This window comes from Oncorhynchus mykiss, chromosome 7 (assembly GCF_057628025.1).
Source record: "Oncorhynchus mykiss isolate SJ-2025 chromosome 7, ASM5762802v1, whole genome shotgun sequence".
NCBI lineage: Eukaryota > Metazoa > Chordata > Actinopteri > Salmoniformes > Salmonidae > Oncorhynchus > Oncorhynchus mykiss.
In genome coordinates this window covers 42,364,709-42,386,326 of record NC_143028.1, presented here as the reverse complement: position 1 = coordinate 42,386,326, position 21,618 = coordinate 42,364,709, and the positions used below count along the sequence as shown (strand labels likewise).

Here is a 21,618-nt window from a genome sequence, read left to right as displayed (position 1 = left end):
CTCCCTCTCCTCTCCCGCCCTCCAGCATTAAGATTGATCCCTGGTTCCCTCCCCTTTCTTTCTCTCTCTCCTCTCCCTGGCCCTGCCTTTATGAGCCTGTGAATAGGTGAAGCACACAGGCTCCAACAGATGGCCAGAGCTGCCCTGATTCACTCACACACACACCACAGCCACATGAATGAGAGCGGAGCGAGAGAAAGAGACAGGGAGAAAAAGGTGAAGCTGAAAACTAGAAAGAGAGGAGAACGATATAGGAAGAAAAGAGTGGGAGAAAAAGAGAAGGGGAGGAGAGAAAGAGACGGGGGGACAACGAGGAGAAAAAGAGATTGCAAGTCAGATGGAGTGTAGGAAAACGATAGAGCTAGAGCGTGTCAGGAGTGTGTTGGAGTAAGTGATAAAAAGTGCAAGAGCGTAAGACAATATGTGATAGAGAGGGAGAGGGAGGGAGAGACAGAGATGCGGCGAAAAGGGGAGTGAGGCGAAATTGAATTGTAGATAGAGGGACCTTCACTCCTCCTCCTTCCCTCCCTCTTTTATCAATCTCCTCTGAAACCACGCCTCCCTCCTTTCACTTGGGTGTGCATCTATAACAGTGGGCGGCTGTGTGGGGGATAGACTCTCAGACTGCCAGCAGAGCGGACAGTAGGGCACAGGACAGGAGTGTGCCAAGACTGGTCAGAGCAGGTGTATGCCTGTGTGTGAGCTGACGGACGGAGCTCTGTGTGCGTCCTGTGTGTGTCGCCTCACCCGCTCCACCCAGGGACATCGCTTCTGAGGAGCACAGCTGGGAGGTACAGTGCTGTAGCTTTGCTCTACTTTACACTTCTCTTTTGCTCTCCATTGCACTCGCCTCCATTAGATTTACTTTCACCTCCACCACCACCTCCACCAGCATCATCATCTCGTCAGCGTAACAGTGGAGGAGGACGTGAACACTCACATGCATGTGGCACTGAACTCCTTCACAAAGTATCTGACTTTGCGTTGGGCTGTTGTGGAATAGACGTATCTGCAGTTTGGATCCATCCATTCATTATAAGTTGGTACATTAAATGAAAAGTCATTATAAATTAACAGTCACATTTTCATTAGGCATGTAGCTTTGTTATAAGCATTGATACAGTAAGTCACTGTATCATGGTGGTGGGTGACATTAGAAGCCAATACTGTTCCTAGTAGGAGAGTGGTTCAGTTCTTTTATAATAGGGCACTGGTTGTAAAGATGATTCTGACATGATGAATTGTCATTTCCTCAAGTTGACCATTTCCCCCAGGTTTATCAAGAGTGGAGTTTAGGCGATTGATCCATCTTGTAGAGCTTTGTTCTGCCAACACTGACTCGGCTCCTACTTGTTCTTGGTGTAGTTTATGTTTTTTTGTGTATTAGTTTTGGTAACGGTATTGTTTCGATTCTCTCTCTGGTTCGCATTGACATAATTGATCTTGAATTGATATATTGATGAGTGTTCATGCACAACAATTATCCCAAAACAATGCAAAGAAGTTACTGGTTTGAATTGCTCCAAATGTGTCAACTTTTTATACTTTTGTGAGATTGCAGTGAAGAAAACCATACTGTTATACTGTTTCTGTTCCAGTAAAAGCGCTCTACTATTCCAGTCAGTAGGCTAGACTAGGTTAGATGTTTACATTATGTTTTGTCAGTGTCTTTATGGGTGAAAAGGATCAGGCGGTAGTGAGTGCTCTCTGAGTGATGAGATAGAGAGTAGAGGGCGCTGGTTGTGACCTGGACCTGAAATATTTATTGCTGAGACTGGATGGCTGCCTGGCTGGCTGGCTCGCTGGCTGCTGTTTACTGACTGAAGGGATGAGGGGATGGAGGGCCTTTGGTTAGTGGTGGCAGAAATCAGTGGTTAAGACATTCATTATTTACTGTGCACTCTGCAGCTGGAGGCTGGATCTAACCCCCAGATCAACTGGCCTCTTTTCTCTGCTAGAGTGGAGAAGACTGCTCCTGTTTTGTCTACCTGTCAGCTAACCCCTAGGCACTCCTCTAGTTCACCCACACATACGCACAAGCACAGATGCACGCATAAGCTATGTACACACACACGCACACACACACACACACACACACACACACACACACACACACACACACACACACACACACACACACACACACACACACACACACAGTAGACATCCCAGTACCTTGTATGATCTGTCTCTCTTTCTCCTCACACACACTCAGCAGGAGTCTTGACCTGGAGACCTGTTGGAAGGCTGTCTGCTGTGGCTCAGAGTGAACGCGTAAAAGGACTTATGGACTCCACAGAGAGGGTTGCTTGTGTAGGCTATGTGTAAAAAGAGAGAGTGTGCTTGGAGAGAGTTTGGTTCCAAGCTCTACATACTTGTTTTCATCTAGAATGTTCTGTAGGTTCTGCATGTAGAGGCTGTAGAATTGACCGTTGTTGAATTAAGTACAGGACACATCTGGTGTCTCCCAGCCAGGGGGAAGATATATTGGCAGGCCATGACACACTAACCACAGAGCCAGCCAACAGTGGCACACACACACACCACACACGTACAGTGACAGGAGGCAGATTTCGGTAACAGTCACAAAACTCAAGGTGACATGGCTGGCTGTCTGACTCCTGCCTTTAGTGTGGCTGCTCACTTTACCTCCACTTTTCATGAAGCTGGTTAGGTCGAACATAGGCCTACCTAGAGGATGAAGGTGGTGAGGTGATGAAATGACACTCAAAGACTGAGATGCAAAGAGCATGATTCAAATTTGAGAATGATTTGGATGATGGTGGAGGATTGTGACTGTCTACACCCTGATACTACTGGTCATCTAAGAAAATATGTTGGGTAATGTAATAAGTGAGACCTGTAACTAGTGCTCCTGTTCCCCTCTGAGTTTCCTGTTCAGCGGTATGAGCTGCTGTGAGCTGGGCCTTGTGATGAGAAGGTATTTGGAGATCACTGTTTAAATCTCAACCTGCAGCTCTTCTCTTTAATGATAGGGGCTGAGATGGCCTCTTTATTGGTTTGTTTTGTTATTTTGTTTTGTTTTGGGTGGTTACAGGTCAATTGTTCTTTGACGAGCACCAATCATTCTCACTTTTGATAACTCTAATGTTATCATTTCTAATAGTAATTGTATCCACTGGCGAATTGAGAGAGAGAGAGTGAGGTGATTGCCGTCCAAGAGCCAACATATTTTTTTTGCGGCTGTGCTGGCTGCCAGCAGTAATCGTATCATATTGATTGAGAAATTCAAGGAGCTACCGTTGTTAATCGATGCAAAGCATTGAATATTTACATTCATGCACTTCAAAATGAATTTCGTAAACATTTCCCCAGAAGCGTTTAACTGCAGGGCACTCCCACATCATATGAAGGAATGTGTCGACCTGATTTTTGGGAAACAGTGTACAGTTGGGAGTATGGGCCAATTTCATCGTAACACATTTCCTTGGTGTTAAATAGTTGCTGAACAACCTTCAAATGTATAAGTTGATGGTGCAAAGTATGGGATGCCACGGTCATTTTCTTCCAGATTCTGTTCTAGTTAAAGGGTTACCTTTACCCTAGACCATAATATTGTATGATTAGCTCAGAATATGAGCTTTCCAGAAGTTGTTTAAATATTATAGAGATCAGCCCTTTCGTGAGCCCAGATAATTTACTTATAAATCCCATCCATGGATGGTTCAGTAGTTGGGTTTCCCAAGGGAATCCATTGGCCAGTATATCTGATCTAAGTTGTAAATACAGAAAAAAGGATTTGTCTGGTAATGTGTATGTCTTTCAAATCTTGGAATCTTTTCAAACCATTACTGTCCATGATATCGGCAAGGGTAAGGATTCCACATTTAGACCATTGGGGGACTGAAAAAGGCCACCCTCCAGATCACAAGGGATTATTGTGAAATATTGGAGAATGGGCATGCCATTCTGATTCCCAGTTACAATTTTTTTCAATTTTGCACAAAATAGATATTGTGTGAGCTATAATAGGACAAAACGTAGTTTACATTGTTTAAAATGGATATATCAGCAAAGACCACCTCATCCAGGCCAATAGGAGACACCCTATTTATCTCTATTCTCAGACAGGGGGTGGAAGAATCATGTCTAAATCAATTTAGGATGGGATGAAATGCTAGTGCCTGGAAATACAATTTAAAGTTTGGGACGGATAGTCCTCGTACATGCAAGTTTGTTCATTCTATCTTGGATTGCTTACCTTGCCATGTACATTTTGAAACCGCGCTATGAATTTTATCCCAATAGCCAGAAGGGGGAGACAAGGGAACCATTGAACAACAGAAATTCAGCTGTGGTTATATATTTATTTTGACAATAGATATTCTGTCGGTTGAAGCAACTGTGATATTAGTCCATATACTGAGGTCAGATAGAGTTTATTTGATCATTTCAGATGAAGCTGAATTTGTCTATGATCTTCAAAGCTTCTGGGAGCGATTGAGATAAACTGTCAAGATAAAGTAAGATATCGTCGGCGTATAATGAAATGACGTGATCTGTGGAATTGAGAGATATTGGTGTAATTTCTTTCGATTGTCGAATCGCCTTGGTCAGGGACTCCATAGACCATAAAAATAGGAGAGGTGAAATGGGATCACCTTGCCTGCTACTTCTAGTTATTCTGAACGGAACAGAGCAGGTACTGACTGTTATTACTATGGCTGAGGAATTGCCATAAAGTGTTTTTATTAAGCCAAGTCCCATATGTTCCAAAACTGACCAAAGATATGATCATTCTAGTCTATCAAAAGATTGTTCTGCATCGAGAGATAGAACTGTCTAAGGTGCTTTGGTTTCTGATGAAGCATGTAAGATATGTAATAGACGACGGAGGTTATCTGAGGGTATTCCTTTTTTAAGGAGCCCTCTTTGGTCCAGATTTACCAATTTGGGTAAGTAAGTTTCGTGACGTGATGACAGAATTTTTGAAATTAGATTCATATCTGTGTTTATCAAAGACAGAGGGTGATTAATATAAAAAGCTAAATTAGTGCTGGATTTAAATCACTTCCATATTAAGGTTTGTGAATGGCTGTGTTAATCATTTCAAGTAACAGTGGACATAATTGGTTACAAAATGTTAAATACTGTAGACCTCAGGAGGATGGCCTCTTTGATTAAGGTTTTGAAGTGCCACTTTTCTGATGAACAGATGTCCAAAGAGAGAAGCATGAGAATGTGTAAGAGAGGAAGAGTTAAAGAAAATATGTGTGTTTATATACACTCACCGGACAGTTTATTAGGTACACCACCCAATTCAGACAGAGTCACGTGGCTGTGGCTTGCTGTATAAAGCAGGCAGACAGGCAACGAGGCATTCAGTTACTGTTCGATTGAATGTTTGAATTGGCAAAATTAGTGACCTAAGTGACTTTGAGCCTGATATGATCGTCAGTGCCAGGCACGCTGGATCCAGTATCTCAGAAACGGCCATCCTCCTGGGCTTTTCACGCACGACAGTGACTAGGGTTAACAGAGAATGGTGAAAACTGCTCCTTGATGAGAAAGGTCAAAAGAGAATGGCAAGAGTTGTGCAAGCTAACAGGCAGGCCACAAACAGACAAATAACGGTGCAGTACAACAGTGGTGTGCAAAACAACATCTCAGAACACACAACTCGTCGAGCCTTGTCACGGATGGGCTATTGCAGCAGACAACCACAGCGGGTTCCACTCCTATCCGCTGAAAACAAGAAGAAGCGGTACCAGTGGGCACGAGATCACCAACACTGAACAACTGAGGAGTCGAAAAACATCACCTGATCCGATGAATCTTGTTTCCTGTTGAGTCATGCTGATGGTAGAGTCAGGATTTAGCGTATGCAGCATGAGTCTATGGACCCATCCTGCCTGAAGTGAACGGTAGCGGCTGGTAGTGCAGGTGTACCGCCGTCCAATCTGCAGCAACTGCGTTATGTCATCATGTCAGCATGGACCAACATCCCTGTGGAACGTTTCTGACTTGTAGAATCCATGCCCCAAAGAATTCCGGCTGTTATGGAGACAAAGAGTACTAGATGGGTGTACCTGAAATTCTGTCCGGTGAGTGTGTGTGTGTTTGCAATCTTCTGTGTATGCTGTGTGTCTTGAGGCTTGTGCAATGTAATTTCAATCTGCTATCAGTGTAGGTATCCTGCATTGAAATATAATTACACCCATCCAGTCAGCCCCAGAGTGGAGACTTCAGAGTCCTGTATCTTTCACTGGACATATCAATCACTAGTGTTGTCAGTGAGATTCATGCCTTTGATTTCAACGAGATCACTGCTTTTGTGACGTCCTCTGATCAGTTTTTGCTTGGCGTCATGGTTTTGAATTATTTATGAAATTAACTTTGATAGTTTCACTCATATTTTCAAGTGCAGACATCTTGAGATCGGAAACTCTTCTGAGTATGAGATGCTTTTGTTGAGGCCACGAGGCACAAGCATCCTTATCATCATCCCAATTACCATCACGGTCATCATCAACCTCTGCATCACTGCCACCCCCATTTTCAACATTATATTCCTCTCCAGCTACCCATCTTCATCATTACTATTTCATACCTCTCTCTCTGCATATTGACTATGGTCCCCATTAAGACAGTAGCACCAAACAAACCAGGGTTGTGGTCAAGTCCACAAATTCTATTTATTTCAACTCTCTCTCCCTGTCAATCAATTCAAATTCCAGGTCAGTCTTTGAATTCAGAGATAACTCAATTCCTCTGAATTCCATTGTAATACGAATTCCAAGAATACAATTCCCTTAGGGTTTCAGGCTGATCATGCAACTGTTCAGACAGCCTCAGTAACTATGCTGGAATACATGTTTAAATTATTGAAAAAATATCACACAAAAAATACCATGTGCATTAATTCCATGAACTGTGAAATGTACAAATATTGAATTCCAATTCAATTCCAAAGATGAAATGTTTTTACAAATCCAATTCCATAACTTGAAGATTTTTTAGAAATTCAAATGTAATTCAACATAAATTCTCCACTTCATGTGTAAATTCAAGAATTGAATTGGAATTTCTAATTAAATTGGAATTGACCCCAAACCTGAAACAAACACACCCTCCCTTCCCTCCTCCCTCTTGGACAACAGGGTGGGACAACAATCGATGTCAGCTCTCAGATAACAGTGGTGCTAAGTGGCCCATCGATGCTATGATTAAATGAGTACAGGATGCAGTGGTGCAATTGGAACCAATATTAAAGGCGCCATGGTAAGCAACAGGGAGAAGAGAAGAAAGGTGATCAGATTAGGACTGAGTGATGTTACTGACAGAGGCAATGAGTTCCCTGTGTTTTCTCATCTTTGAGCATTTAAATAGTCGTTTGGGGTGCTGCTGGGTCCAAATGATTGCATTGCTGAAACCTATATTTAAACTTTTGCTGCTTGAATATACTGTAACATACCAAGTGAAGGTTTGTCTATTTTCATTACAGCTCCATGTTATGATGACTGCAGATAAAGAGGTAAATGATGAATGGGTTCTCGTAATGATTCAGTGGTTCATCATTTAGACCGCTGTAGGCCTATGCGCATCTGCAAATCTATTTGGAAGCATTCCTGAGGGGCCCACAGCAAATACTCAGCAACTGATACGAGTAGCAAGATTACAACTGCTTCTAACACTATTTTCTCCAATTGCTGTGTGCTTCGTCTCATCATTGATTTGAGCCTGGTCTCATAGACTAGACATAACATAGTACATTTAAATCCGGGACACTCAAATTAGTATGATATTTTACGTTTGGTATGGTTACATAAGACACATGGTTACTTAAGGCTAAAATGTAATTAGGTTGGTTGGTTGGGGTGGATGAGTAGGCGAATAATGCAAATGTCTACCAACCCAAAAGTTACGAGTTTGAATCTCATCACGGACAACTTTAGCATTTGAGCTAATTAGCGACTTTTTAACGTCTAAATACTTTTCAGCTACATTGCAACTACGAGCATGTTAGCTAACCCTTCCCCAAACCCTATCCCTTTAACCTAACTCCTAAACTTAACCCTAACCCTAATCTCTAACCCTAACCCGAACCCTTCCGCTAACCTTAACCCTTTAACCTAACTCCTAAACTTAACCCTAACCTTAACCCTAATCTCTAACCCTAACCCTTAACATTAGCCAACTAGCTAACATTAGCCATCTAACCACTTAAAATATCATACATTTTGCAAATTCGTAACATATTGTACATTTTGCTAATTCGTTACATATGATACGAATTGTAATATTATACAAAATGGGTGATGGACAACCACAAATTAATAGATATCAAATTAAACGTATCATATCATACTAAATTGCGTGTCTCAGATTTCTGTAAAGAATAATATGAAATGCTCTGTGGCCAGGTTGTTCATTTCCATTTCTCCCAATACCCCATTTCTCCCAGTGTTGAGAGGTCCCTGCCCAAGACTGTCATCTTCTTCCCTGTTCCCTCCTTTCCACTCCCTGCCTGGTCCAGCCATTGTGGTGCCTAATAAGGTTTATGGAATTACAGATCTCTGAAATTTGATTTTTCACTCCACTAAAGCATGGGGATTAGAGGTTTGGTACTTGGTGCATTAGGGCCTCTGACCTGTATCTGAACTGCTTTGGTTAAGGGGCCCCAAGGTGGACAGATCAAAGGACGGACAAATGTGGGCTCTCTCATCCCGTCCCACTGTCTGTATAATCTTCTCTTTCTGATTTAAGCCTCACAATTCGTTGGTCTACTTGGTTAACACGTAGGCTAGTTAGATACACTCTGATATTCTCCCTCATACATGACATAGATTCGTTTGAAAACTGAGCTTCAGGTGTTTTGTTTAATATTCAAAATAATTAGGTCAAGAGATTAGGAATTCCCCCCTCTGGTTGTGTTTCATGAAGTGTGAGATCCACTAGTTAACCTTGTGATCATCAGGCCCCCTAAAGCCACGTTATGCATCATCACAGACACAATAGTTGTTGAACTATAACTTAGCAATATCTGGGAATGGATGGAGCGATAGAGGCAGAGGGTGGAATAGTGAGGGAAGGATTGGCATGGAGACGGTACTAATTGAGTTGTCCAGTCGCAGCTCTGCTCATTGAACTCTTAATTGGGGGAGAGAAAGGGTTGTGGAATCAATAGGGGGAGAGGAACAACATTCCCCTCCACTGAAATCAATCAGGGGTGTGGTTGAGAATGATAACATACCCAATCACAGAAACACGGCCTGATGCTTCCTCTAAGTCAGACCTGATGACAATAAAACTGCTGAAAGACCGCTGTGTCAGGCAGTTATACTCCGAATTCCCCCCACCTCTGATTGCATGTAGGGGATTGTGCACTGAAACGTTTTTAATTCATATGTAGTTTTAGTCCTGGAAATATGAGAATGTTTCTAACAATGAGATCTCACGTTGCAGTGCAGTGAGGGACAATAATTGATGGAGAATAATATTTTTACTTGTACCAAAAATAGACTTTTCTTCTCGTTCCCCTTCCTCTGTGTAGTAACCATTTTTTTGCCCTGTCACTTTGTGATGTATCATCCTTTTATCCGAATCAAGGACGAGGCCAGGTGTCGCATTTTCTCTCTGCTGCGGTTGTCCCATCGCCTTGTCACCCTCCGTCCACTAAAACCTTTGCCTCTCTCTCCTGTTATTTGTTTTAAAACCGTCAATCTTTTTATTTTAGTGAGACAAGAGGAAATGAATAGTTTTTAAGCTACTTTTGAACGTGTGTTTCACTGGATGTCTGTGGGTGTCTTTATAGGCCAAATAAAACATTTTGGGTATATGGGTTTGTCTCCTCAATCTGACATGAGTAATATGTTTGTGTTGTGAACACCCTGTCCCTTTCCCCTGTATCTATCAGGAATGTGTTAACCTCCCTCATATCGCTGCCTTTGAGAACACAGCATAGGGTGGCATATAGAATCTTGAGATGGACAGACAAACAGACAGACAGGTGCCCTCTCCTCCCTTTGATGCCCATGAGTGACTGGCATGCCATGGCATTGAGCTCCATGGGTGATTAGGTGTTATTCTTAGAATATCAAACACCCCCTGACACACATGCAGGCACGCACACACACACTCCCAAAATGCTACCCTTGCTTAGTGTCTATGGTGTAAAGAATGATTTAACAGAGAACAAAGAATGAAATGTTTGTTGAGTCATATCATTACTGAGAGCTGTAGGTCAGAGTCCGGTATGATGTGAATAGAATGTTTGGCGCAGTGTTCAGTCTTGTCTTTTATGGAGATAAGAGCTTGGTTTGGCAACATGGCTGAGTGGTTTACACACTGGACGTTGACACCCAGCCAATCACAACAAAGAGCAGATAGCTTCAACACTGTCAACACGTCTTGCCTTCACAGCCAGGCACAGAACAAAGCCTTCAGCAGGCAATAGAAAGGAAACAAATATAGATAGTTTAAGACATACAGGCAATTTTAGAGATCGAGACAGTTTTAGAAGTAGAGCCAGTGTTAAAAGAGCTTGCTGATTGAAAGAGTGTGGTGAGTTCAGAGATATTTCTGTTTCTCAGACATTTTGACAGGTGCGTGACGTTAGAGCTGGTCTATTGAAAATATTCTTGGGGTATTTGATGACATTGATAGTGAAATAGGATCTAGACATAAAGCAGACGTTTGATCCACCTCTCTGTCATCTGGGAGTTAGGAGCGGTGGTTGTGAGTGTCATCTTCTGGGAAGGAATCATAATGGTGGAAGGCATCTGTTAATGAGGAACAACAATAGAGTATGGCATCTGTTGGGGATAAGCCGTAATGGAGTAACGCATGAACACCAAAAAGAGCTAGAATGGAGTATGGACAGAGGCTGTTTTATGTGGTCTACACGCATCCCAGATCAGGAATAGGCTGCATGAAAAGAGTATGATACATTCACTCACTTTGACATCCGAACAGGGTAGACAAAGACAGTTGTTTTAACTACCCACATGAGAAAATACTACAGTTTACTATAGAATTCTGTTGTAAACTGTAGTATACTGTAGAGTAGTATACTTTACACTGTAGTATCCTCGATCATGTGTAGTACTTACTATTGAATGTTGTAGAATACTATAGTAAATACTACAGTGCCATCTGCAAAAAACACTGTAGCAAATAATACAGTAATGTCGGCAAAAACACTACAGCTGCAAAAACTCTACACTTTTTTTAACTATAGTCAATACTACAGTACTTAATTTGCATACACCCTGCCTAATCCCCTCCCCCAAATCACAATTTCTGCCCTCCATCATTGAGAAACCTACATGCCAATTATAGACCATATATTGTGTTCACAACATATTACAGAAAATAGCATTTTCTCAAGGAAAAAGCCTCAATTTTTTTGTCAAAGATAATAAAACAAAAACACGACAGTGAATACTACAGTGTACTACAATCCTCACAAAAACGAAAGTAAATACTACAGTATACTACAATCCGCCAAAACACTACATTAATTCCCTTACATAAAAAGATTACAGTTTTAAAAGTGCAGTAACTGCAGTCGACTGTGGTATTTTGGACGCAGTAACTGCAACATTACTGCAGTAAAAAAACGGTGTTATTTTGGGCGCAGTATTTGCAGCATACTGCAGTTATACTGCACTCTAACTTTAGTTATACTGCAGTGTACTGCAGTTATATTACACTATAACTGCAATCTTTTTTCGTAAGGGTTACTATAGTATGTTCTACAGTTTTCTTTTACTACAGTAGTTATAATATAGTTAACTGTAAATACTACAGTGTACTACCGTGAATACTACAGTAAAATCTGCAAAAACACTACAGTATTTATACCATAGTATACGATAGTATTATTTTCATGTGGGTAACAATAATACTTTGATGGGTTTATTTTCAGCTCTCCATTGATGTTGTGTCTGACTACTGATCTTTTTTTCATCTTCTCTTGACTTTCTGTGTTTACTTCCAGACCGTGGTCTCTGAACACTGCGAGAGAACATTTGAGAAGCATTGTTTGGAACGGAAGGTAAGACTTGTTTACATCTTGTTATTGACTTCTATGAGTTTGTTCATGTCTCTGTGCGTATGCATGCGGTACATCTTTGATGTGAACATCATAAGCCTGTCAGTGGGTGGAGTGGAATCTTCATTGAATCTGATGTTGTACTGGACTGTTGCATAGCTGGTTACACATCTCATGGAGCAGAAATAGCATCAACTCATTAGTATGGCATCACCATGGCTGCTGTAAAGAGACAACTGCACAGCAGGCTACTGTCAACACCACAGCGTGTACCATAGGGAATAGTCTATCAGCACCAGACAGAACTCACACAGTCAAACCACTTTATTCAGAGTGACATATTTCACCTCAAATGCTTCTTTGGTGTTAAACCAAAGTCCAGTTGTGTGGACTGAATAGTGTAGGTTTGGGGTTGATTGTGTGGTCTCAGTAAGCGGTGATCGTTGGTTTTAACCACAGCACAACCCCTCTGGTAGACTCATCTGTCCATCTGCCACTCACCATGAATAAGAACGGATCAGGGGCATCAGAGTGGGACAGCCCCCCGGGATTGATGTCCAAGATAAGAGTTATAAATCAATGACTGAAACAGCAGAACCCTCTGTGGTTTGGGATTCCCTCGGCGCATGGATTTATACCACAAGCGGAGCTGTTATATTCTCATGTTGCAACCAATGCTGATCACATACCTGATACATTCACAGCTACATAACACTGTGCTGTTTAAATTGACTGTAGACCTATTGGAAAACTCTTTTATACAGATGACACCGAGGTAACATATGAATCTATTCTAGTCCATATGAACAGTTGGGCAGCTGTATGAGCAGCAGTGAACAAATGTAGCCATATGTGCACAGCTGCCTACCTCTCACAGCCTCGTAATCATTTGTAAAAACTACAGCTGACATTAATTGGTCTGTCACCTATATTCACCTACTACTGCCTTCATTCAGTAGTTCACTGCAGTGTCACTGAAATGCAGCTCAGGTACATTTCTGTTAGCTAAAGAGTGGCCTGAGAGAAGAGGCTTGACTTTCACTTTCTGCATGTCTGTAAAGCCGGAGAGGAATGACAGCGGAATGATGTCCCTTCGGTGAGTTATTCTGTTTGAAGCCTGATCTCCACATCAACCCCAGGGTGCGCAAGCGGGCACTGTTCACCTCTCCCTCTCTTCCCTTCCTCTCTGCCAGTGGAGTCCTGTGGCAAGGCCGGATAACACTGAGAAAGAAGTCTTAAAGAAACTTTACAAAGGAAGAGATCAGCCTCAGCCACATCAAAACTTTAAAGTGATTTGAGTTTTTATCACTGTCCCTTCACCAAGCCTGGTTGTTTTCTGACTCCAGAAATGTGCCATCTTTACATTTCTTGCAGGCGGTTGCGTAAGGTGCTTTTGATAGCTCACCACAAAGGGCCTCTTCTCTCTCTGCTCCCTGAATCTGACCGTTGTGGTGCTATTCTTTCCTCATAGCACATTCATATCAGATCCCCTCTCATGTCGGAAGTAGCACTCGGTCTGTTTTCTGACCGTATTTAACCAGATCACCATCACTCATCACACTGGTCTGATTCCTCTCTCCATGCCCCTGCTCTCCTCCTGCACACGGATTAAAAGTCAAATATAAAAGTGGTCTGTTGTAGTACGGTCTAATTGATTCTTTCCACTGGATGCATCCAGAATGGGGTGACAGCAGGCCATACCAGGCTTTGTCAACATTGGGCCCGGTGCCCGCCTCTCAGGAAGGCATCTCAGTAAATCCCCTGTGTGTGCCAATGGACAGGCCACACACAGAGGCACCCCTCAGTGTGCCAGCCTGCCAGCCTGGTGTTATGGGACAGACAGACGCAGAAGCAGCTCCTTCTCTTTGTGTCTCTAGCTCTGAGCTCACATCAGCTGAATGGGAGGCATGAACCAGGAAGGTCTGTGGGAGGGAGGCTGTCAGGTGGTTGATTTAAATGTGTTTGGGGGAGGCACTATGCAGTTTCTCACCTTGTTACTAAGTCTCTGCAATGCCCACTTGCATTACCACTCATCTTACATACACGTTTCTTGAGGGACGGTGCTGAAATGTCTTACATCCGGATTCTCACAAAAGGCTTTTCTCCAATCCCCAAGTCTCCTGCTGCTAACATCATCGCTTTAATGTTTACACGCAGTAATGATTAACAACCATTGGGGGCTTATATGAAGCATGAAGTGGTAGCAAATAAACCTTTGCTGCTGCGCTTTCTGGAAGCTTCAGTTTAGGGAGCCTTCCATTTGACTTTAAGGATTATACAGTTCCTTTGATTGCTTTTATATAGCAGTCATTAATATTTGAATCCTGCTTTAGTTAAACATAAATCTCTCCCTATAGAAAGGCAGTATATCTCTGTGTATGTTCCTATACACTAAGGATTTATGGCACCTGTCAAACTCATTCCACGGAGGGCCAAGTGTCTGCGGGTTTTCACTCCTCCCTTGTACTTGATTGATGAATTAAGGTCACTAATTAGTAAAGAACTCCCCTCACCTGGTTGTCTAGGTCTTAATTGAAAGGGAAACCCAAAAACCGGCAGACACTAGGCCCTCCATGGAATGAGTTTGACACCCCTGATTTATGGGCTGATTTATGGTGGCTTGAGTTGGCTCCTCCACTCCACATTTTGGTTTTAGTGCTTTTTTCTTGCTCCACACATTAGTGGCACACTGCATTACATGCTGTTCATTACCAGAGGACATCCATCCGCTACCCTCCTTTTTCTCCATGAGTCTAATTGACCTTTAGCTCAGTGTGATGCGCAGTAAAATGTGATAGGCCTTTATTATAATTTCACATGCTTGAATAGCTGAGTGTATGTCCTGTGCCTGTTTTATCACCCATCTGAGCAGAGGGAATGGGGGAATGGAGAGAGCTTATAAAGAGAGGGGCTGGGAGACGGCCATTGGTCTGATGATTACTTCATTAGAAGGATGGGGCTGTGCTCTACCCGTTGACGCTGTGTTAATTAACAGGCAAGGCTGCTGATCTTCATCAAAGCTCATCTAATTCCTATTTAATGGAATGAAGAGAGAGTGGTAATCGAAATGATGAGAGGGGAATATATTTAAAAAATAATAAGACTTCATTGAATCAGCGGTTAAGTATTAATTTATGGCATTATGCAAATGCATTCATTACTGGAAAGGGTTATAGCCTTATGCAAGATTCATGTTTGCATTGTGTCATTACATTGCTTTGTGACATGTCTGCGAGTAGGCTAATAGAAATGTGGGCTAGCTGGAGGGCATGCTGTACTGTACCTCCACCACACTCTCTCTCTCCCACTCTCCCTCCCTCCAGAGAGTTAGTGGGTGTAGCAGGGTCAGGAGCACAGCCACAGGGTCCTGACAGCTGTGTGTGGTCGTGACATGGGCCTAATGGATGCCTGATTAGAAATGCAGCAGGAGCCCCACCCCAGACCTGACCTTGACATGGGCTGTGGTTACTTTTGCACTCTGAGCTGGGGGTGGAGGTTGTGGTGGAGGTATGGGGTGGTGGTAATGAGACAACATTAGAGGGGGGAAAAGTCACTCTGGTTCATAGGATTCAGCACACATGTCTCTCTGGATCGTTCTCTGGTCTCTCCCTCAAGTTGTCTTCCTTCCTCAACTTCTTGTTTTTCTCTTTTTCGTGTTGACAGGTGGTTGATACTCGTGTGACTGTGGCACTTGGCTCCCCAATATAGATTACAAGCCCAGCTCTGCAGGGAGGAACAAATGATAGCAATCAGAATGATCCAGAGGTCCACTGATGCATGATCAATCTGAGCCTTCATTAAAAGCCTGCTAGGCAACCCTATGCAATATCAATACTGCAGCGCCACAGAGAGATGTCTGGGCTGTTAGGGAGGGAGGCTGCTGGCAGCCTGACTGACTGCCGTAACACTGTGGGAAGTCAGCCAGAGGATCAGTTAGACTGGAACACTTACCCTCATGTGCCAAAACACAGGTCAGGACAGACAGATGGGGTGTCTGGGCTGCTGCTTTAAGGAGGGGTAGGGATGGCTCTGTACCGTTAGAGAGGGGGACAGTGACTGTTCACTATGGGATCATATGAGTGGAGACAAAGGGTTGTGTGTTGAGTTTATGTTGCTTCACAAGGTGTGTAATTGTACATTATGGACTATTAAGCTACCATTACTATGACTGTGGTCTGTTAGTCACATTTCTGAGCCTAATAGGCAAATAACAAAGATTTTAAAATATTCAAATAGAGCATTACCAAAAACTCAGAGAAACAGTGTTATCGAACCATTCCTGTCAGTGGTTCTCTAACGGGGCTAAGAAGGCATTGGAATGGACATAGGGTGGTTGAAGTCCCTCTCTTTTTCCCCTCTTTATGTTCCTATCTCCCCTCCAGTGTTCACCCCCTGTGTGGTTCGGACAGGGTTTGGGGTGTGTGTTTCTAAGCCAGATAATCTACCGACAAAGGCTAAGAAGGAGAGAGAGAAGGGGGGAATATGATGGAGTGAAGAAGAAAATAAGTGGTCTTTGCCTCTCCATTCCCCAAGGGAAAGCTTAACAGCAGATAAGACTGTCCCCACTGCGCCCATGTTCCCATTATCAGGCCCTGTATGAGACATGCAGGCTGGGTTGAGCACTGGAACACTCTGGAGCCGACAGGAGATAATCCTTGTCCCTGTGGGAAGCTGTGGTCGCTACAAGTGCCCCCCTGGGAAGAACATGGGACCCCCAAAGGACCTAGGAGAAGTTGGAGGAGAAAATAATCCAGTATTTTTGAGAGCTCTGCCCAAACTAGTGTAATTCTGTACTGAAGCCTTCTGATATATCTGTAGCCCACCGTGATTTATTCTCCAGCAGCCAGTGGCTGATTACTGAAAGGCGAAACCAATATTGTCTGTAATCATCATTAAGTCAAGGCCATTAGGAGTGGCCTCTCCCTGCACTAATTTGATGAAGGAAGAGAAATGGGCAGTAATTAAAAGAAAACAAATGACAATATAAACCTCTCTCCTGTGGTGCTCTGACAATGATGGTTGATCTAACTTGATTAATGCTAGTAACCTACTGATAGGAAACTGGAAATAAACAAACATTAAGCAGTGGAGTCTCATGACCATCACTTATGTGGTTCTACCTGTGAGGTTCAAACTGGGATGGAAGCACTTTATTTGCATAGTCCATCTGTAGATGCTCTGCAGACTATCTACAGACTACCAGTAACATTTATCTATCTATTAACCCTAACTTTAACCCTTATCTTAACCCTAAAGTTCACCCTTACCCTAAACTTAGCCCTAACCCTAACCTTAACCCTTATCTTAACCCTAAACTTCACCCTTACCCTAACCCTAACCCTTATTCTAAACCTAACCCTAGCCCTAAACTTAGCAAGTAGTTGCTTATCAAAAGATAATTTGTTGATATTATGACCATCTGTAGAGCATCTACAGATGGACTATCCGGACTATCCAAATAAAGTGTGACCACTAAGATCTATCACGCTCTCTATAATGTGGTTCCAAACAAACGTTCCCACAACTTTAGAAAACATTCCCTTAAAAGTCTCATTAGGTCATTAATTAACGTTTTCAAAGGAATGTTCCTGTGATATGCAAGAAATGTTTCTAAGATACCAGAACGTGGTTACCATGTTCTCAGAATATCACATATTAAAGTTCTAGACACGTGAAATGAAAACATCACACGAACATTCCTGTTTCCAGTTTTCTGTGGGTTAGGAGAATATTCCATTAACGTTCCACCAAACATACACAGAACATGGTTGCCATGTTCTCAGAATATAAGATAGGAATGCTCTAGACACGTTAAATGAGAACTTTGCAGGAACATTTGTGTGTCTTGTTACTGTTGCCGAGCCAATCAAGGCTGATACTCACACACACACACACAGTGCTTTTAACGTAGTGTTTTCAACATAGATTTTCTGGATTTTTGTTTTAGATTCCGTCTCTCACAGTTGAAGTGTACCTATGATAAAAATTACAGACCTCTACATGCTTTGTAAGTAGGAAAACCTGCAAAATCGGCAGTGTATCAAATACTTGTTCTCCCCACTGTATATATATATTTTCGTAATACTCTAAAATCTCAGGATATAAAATTAACATCAACATTTTTTTTTTAGAATGGCAATAGGAAAAAATAAAAATAAGTGGACAACAACAGCAATCCCTTAAGTGGACCACAACAAATAATAAATACTTAGGACACCTGATAAGTGACAACAAACAACAAATATATAAAGATGACTTTATCCCATTACTAAGTAACATGAAAGCAGATCTACTTAAATTGAATAATCTCCCCATAAATCTTACAGTTATAATAAACTTATTTAGAATGGCATGGCTCCCAAACTTTTTAGATTTATTTTCGATAATACCAATTACACCACCGAAGACATTCCCTGAAAAAGTATGCTCTGTCATAACAGAGTTCATATGGGCAAATAAAACTTTTTAAATGTCCCTAAGTCTGAGGGTGGTTTTAACCTTACAGACTTGGAATTGTATCAACTCGCTACCCAAGGCTTTTACATGCGACATATTGTAAATGCACTAAAGAGGAATAATGGGTACATATTGAAGATGCGAATGCTCATCTCCAGAATATTTTCATGAAACAGATAATACAAGATCCAATATTCTCCCTAAAAACAAACCCCTATGGAACAATCCTTTGGTAGCTTTTCAGAATTCACTGATAAATTGGTACACATGGATGACGTGGAAATAAGAAATGCAATTATTTCCATGACAGAATTAAAAATACATTTTGGACTGACCAATGTAGACATTTTCAAAAAAATTATATTTGTATTTTTTATTTCACCTTTATTTAACCAGGTAGGCCAGTTGAGAACAAGTTTTCATTTACAACTGCGACCTGGCCAAGATAAAGCAAAGCAGTGCGATAAAAACAACAACACAGAGTTACACATAACCAAACGTACAGTCAATAACACGATAGAAACATCTATATACAGTGTGTGCAAATGTATAAGAATAGGGAGGTAAGGCAATAAATAGGCCATAGAGGCGAAATAATTAAAATTGATCATTAACACTGGAGTGATAGATGTGCAGATCATGATGTGCAAGTAGAGATACTGGGGTGCAAAAGAGCAAGAGCATAAGTAATAATATGGGGATGAGGTAGTTGGGTCTGCTATTTACAGATTGGTTGTGTACAGGTACAGTGATTGGTAAGCTGCTCTGACAGCTGACACTTAAAGTTAAAAATGGGACATATAAGACTACAGCTTCAGTGATTTTTGCAATTCTTTCCAGCCATTGGCAGCAGATAACTGGAAGGAAAGGCAGCCAAAGGAAGTGTTGGCTTTGGGGATGACCAGTGAAATATACCTGCTGGAGCGTGTGCTACAAGTGGATGTTGCTATGGTGACCAGTGATCTGAGATAAGGCAGGGCTTTACCTAGCAAAAACTTATTGAAGACCTGGAGCCAGTAGGTTTGGCGACGAATATGTAGTGAGGGCCAGCCAACGAGAGCATATAGGTCGCAGTGGTGGGTAGTATATAGGTGTTTGGTGACAAAACGGATGGCACTGTGATAGACTACATCCAGTTTGCTGAGCATTGGAGTGTTGGAGGATATTTTGTAAATGACATCGCCGAAGTCAAGGATTTGTAGGATAGTCATTTTTACGAGGGTATGTTTGGCAGCATGACTGAAGGAGGCTTTGTTGCGAAATAGGAAGCCGATTCTAGATTTAATTTTGGATTGGAGATGCAAAGTGAAAATGCTGCCCCCTATCGCTAAAAAGTTAACTGACTTGCTTAGTTAAATAAAATAATAATAAAATCATCTTTCCAATAAATGTCGAGGGTCTTCTTCTGGTGGCATGATGATTGATGCTTGCCGGACTTTTTGATAAATAAAACATTCCCGCTCTTATCCATAACAAAATAACTCCTACCCCCACTTTATCTGCGATCTGTTGGCTGGAGCGCATGTGCCAAGACCAGAGTAGGCACATTTGCTATTTAATGCAAGAGTTTTTTGTGACAAAACTATCAGTAGAGTTGAAAACTTTAGATTTGTATTCGCTACACAAATAAAGTACATTTTGGGTGCACTACCTCATTTTTATCGGCATCAAGTCAGTTCGTTGGAAACTTATTTTCTTTATGCTATTTTAGAATATTCTCATGGAAATCTGTTGCCAATTGGATGGAAACCTCGCTACAGATAGAATGTTACCCTAACTAACGGAAACTGGGCACGCAAACATTAGAGGAACATTATGGCTAACATTACAAAAACGTTATTTTCCCGAGAATTGTTAGCTGGGCTGTTGCTGGTAGCAGGACAAATCCAAATGTATAATCTGTTTAGTTTACATGTGACAAATTGTGGGGGAGCTTTGCTTCTGGTCAATAAGTGCCAATAAGACGGCCCGCTCACTCAGCAGGTTGTCTTGTCGACCAGCTCAGTCACTTGTTTCAGCCATCAGCGTCCGTCCCAATGAAATAAACCATGGTACCGCACAGTAGGACACGTCCCCCTATGTCAGCTCTCCCTTACACAACAACACAATAGGCTATAGCAGGGGAAAGCAGAGAGCACTCATTGATTCTTAATCAGCTAGAGTTTTACCCACCGCTAGAATAAACCCATCCAGACTGAAACAAAATACTATTTACATTTTCTTCCTCAAGGCCCAGAGATGCGGGGGGGGGGGGGTGAACCTGCCTTCGGCACAATCAAGGCTCTGTTTCTGTTTTTGCTACCACCTCCATGTTCTTTTCGGTGTACCACTGGGAGCGCGGAGGGGGACTAAGTGGCCTGACCCCACCGGGTCACCACACACGGTGGTGGCCTCTGTTGGGCAGGCCCCAAACCTGCAGCGCTCACATCCCACCCTGTTACCGATAGAGAAGACTCCACTGGTCCCCAAGAGATGATGACTGAGTTCACTCTTTCTATTATTCAAAAGCACATCCCTGCAACAACATTGATTACTGAATTACATCAAAATAAGCAAATGTAAATGTAAAAGGTGTCAAAAGCCTGATTTCTTTGTTGTTGTTGAGGTAAGGGACAAGGCAGAGTGATGTCCCTCTAGAATTGTGTTGGTCGAGACAGGGGAAAAGCATCTTGATCATTTTGGATCTTCTCGTGTTCACTTCAGTGAGCGCGGCTAGTTAATGAGATGTTTCTCTGTGCCTTTGTACTGTCTATCACACTCCAGCAGAGTGCTGTTTGAAGTCTGATATGCTGTGTCTTGTGTGTATTGTACATTTCTAGTCCACAGGGGTCTGTCTGAGCTCTTTGTTATCATGAACGGGTCTTTTGTCTTTAGTGAGACCATTTCACATTCATCTCCTCCTCATTTATCCAACAACCCAATCATCGGCCATCTTATCTCTCCCTGTCTCATCAGAGGAATTAAAGCAATTATGTATAATATGGATGTTTGGAGAGGGGGATGGTGTTTGTTTGGTGTGTGCGTGTGATACTCACAATTCTCCTATAACAGCCAGACCACATCACCAACTCCTGTTCCTCTTTTTTTTAAATAGAAAAACAAACCCGTAGCAGGATTAATGATGTGTTAGGTTCTAAACGTATACA

At 42.2% G+C, this 21,618-nt stretch overlaps 1 protein-coding gene across 3 annotated transcripts in view; it reads left to right on the top strand.

Moving 5' to 3' along the window:
* The first annotated feature begins 115 nt into the window (after positions 1-115).
* The window catches only part of LOC110527918 (extracellular sulfatase Sulf-2), a 54,868-nt gene continuing 33,365 nt past the window's right edge, over positions 116-21,618 (top strand). The window contains exons 1-3 of one of the 3 annotated variants that reach the window (XM_036983390.2): positions 173-791; positions 7,466-7,495; positions 11,963-12,019. The gene's annotated coding sequence lies outside the window, so the exon portion shown is untranslated. Of the gene's footprint in view, positions 792-7,465; positions 7,496-11,962; positions 12,020-21,618 lie in introns of all 3 variants that reach the window. The other 2 variants (XM_036983389.2, XR_005052592.2) reach the window with 2 other exon arrangements.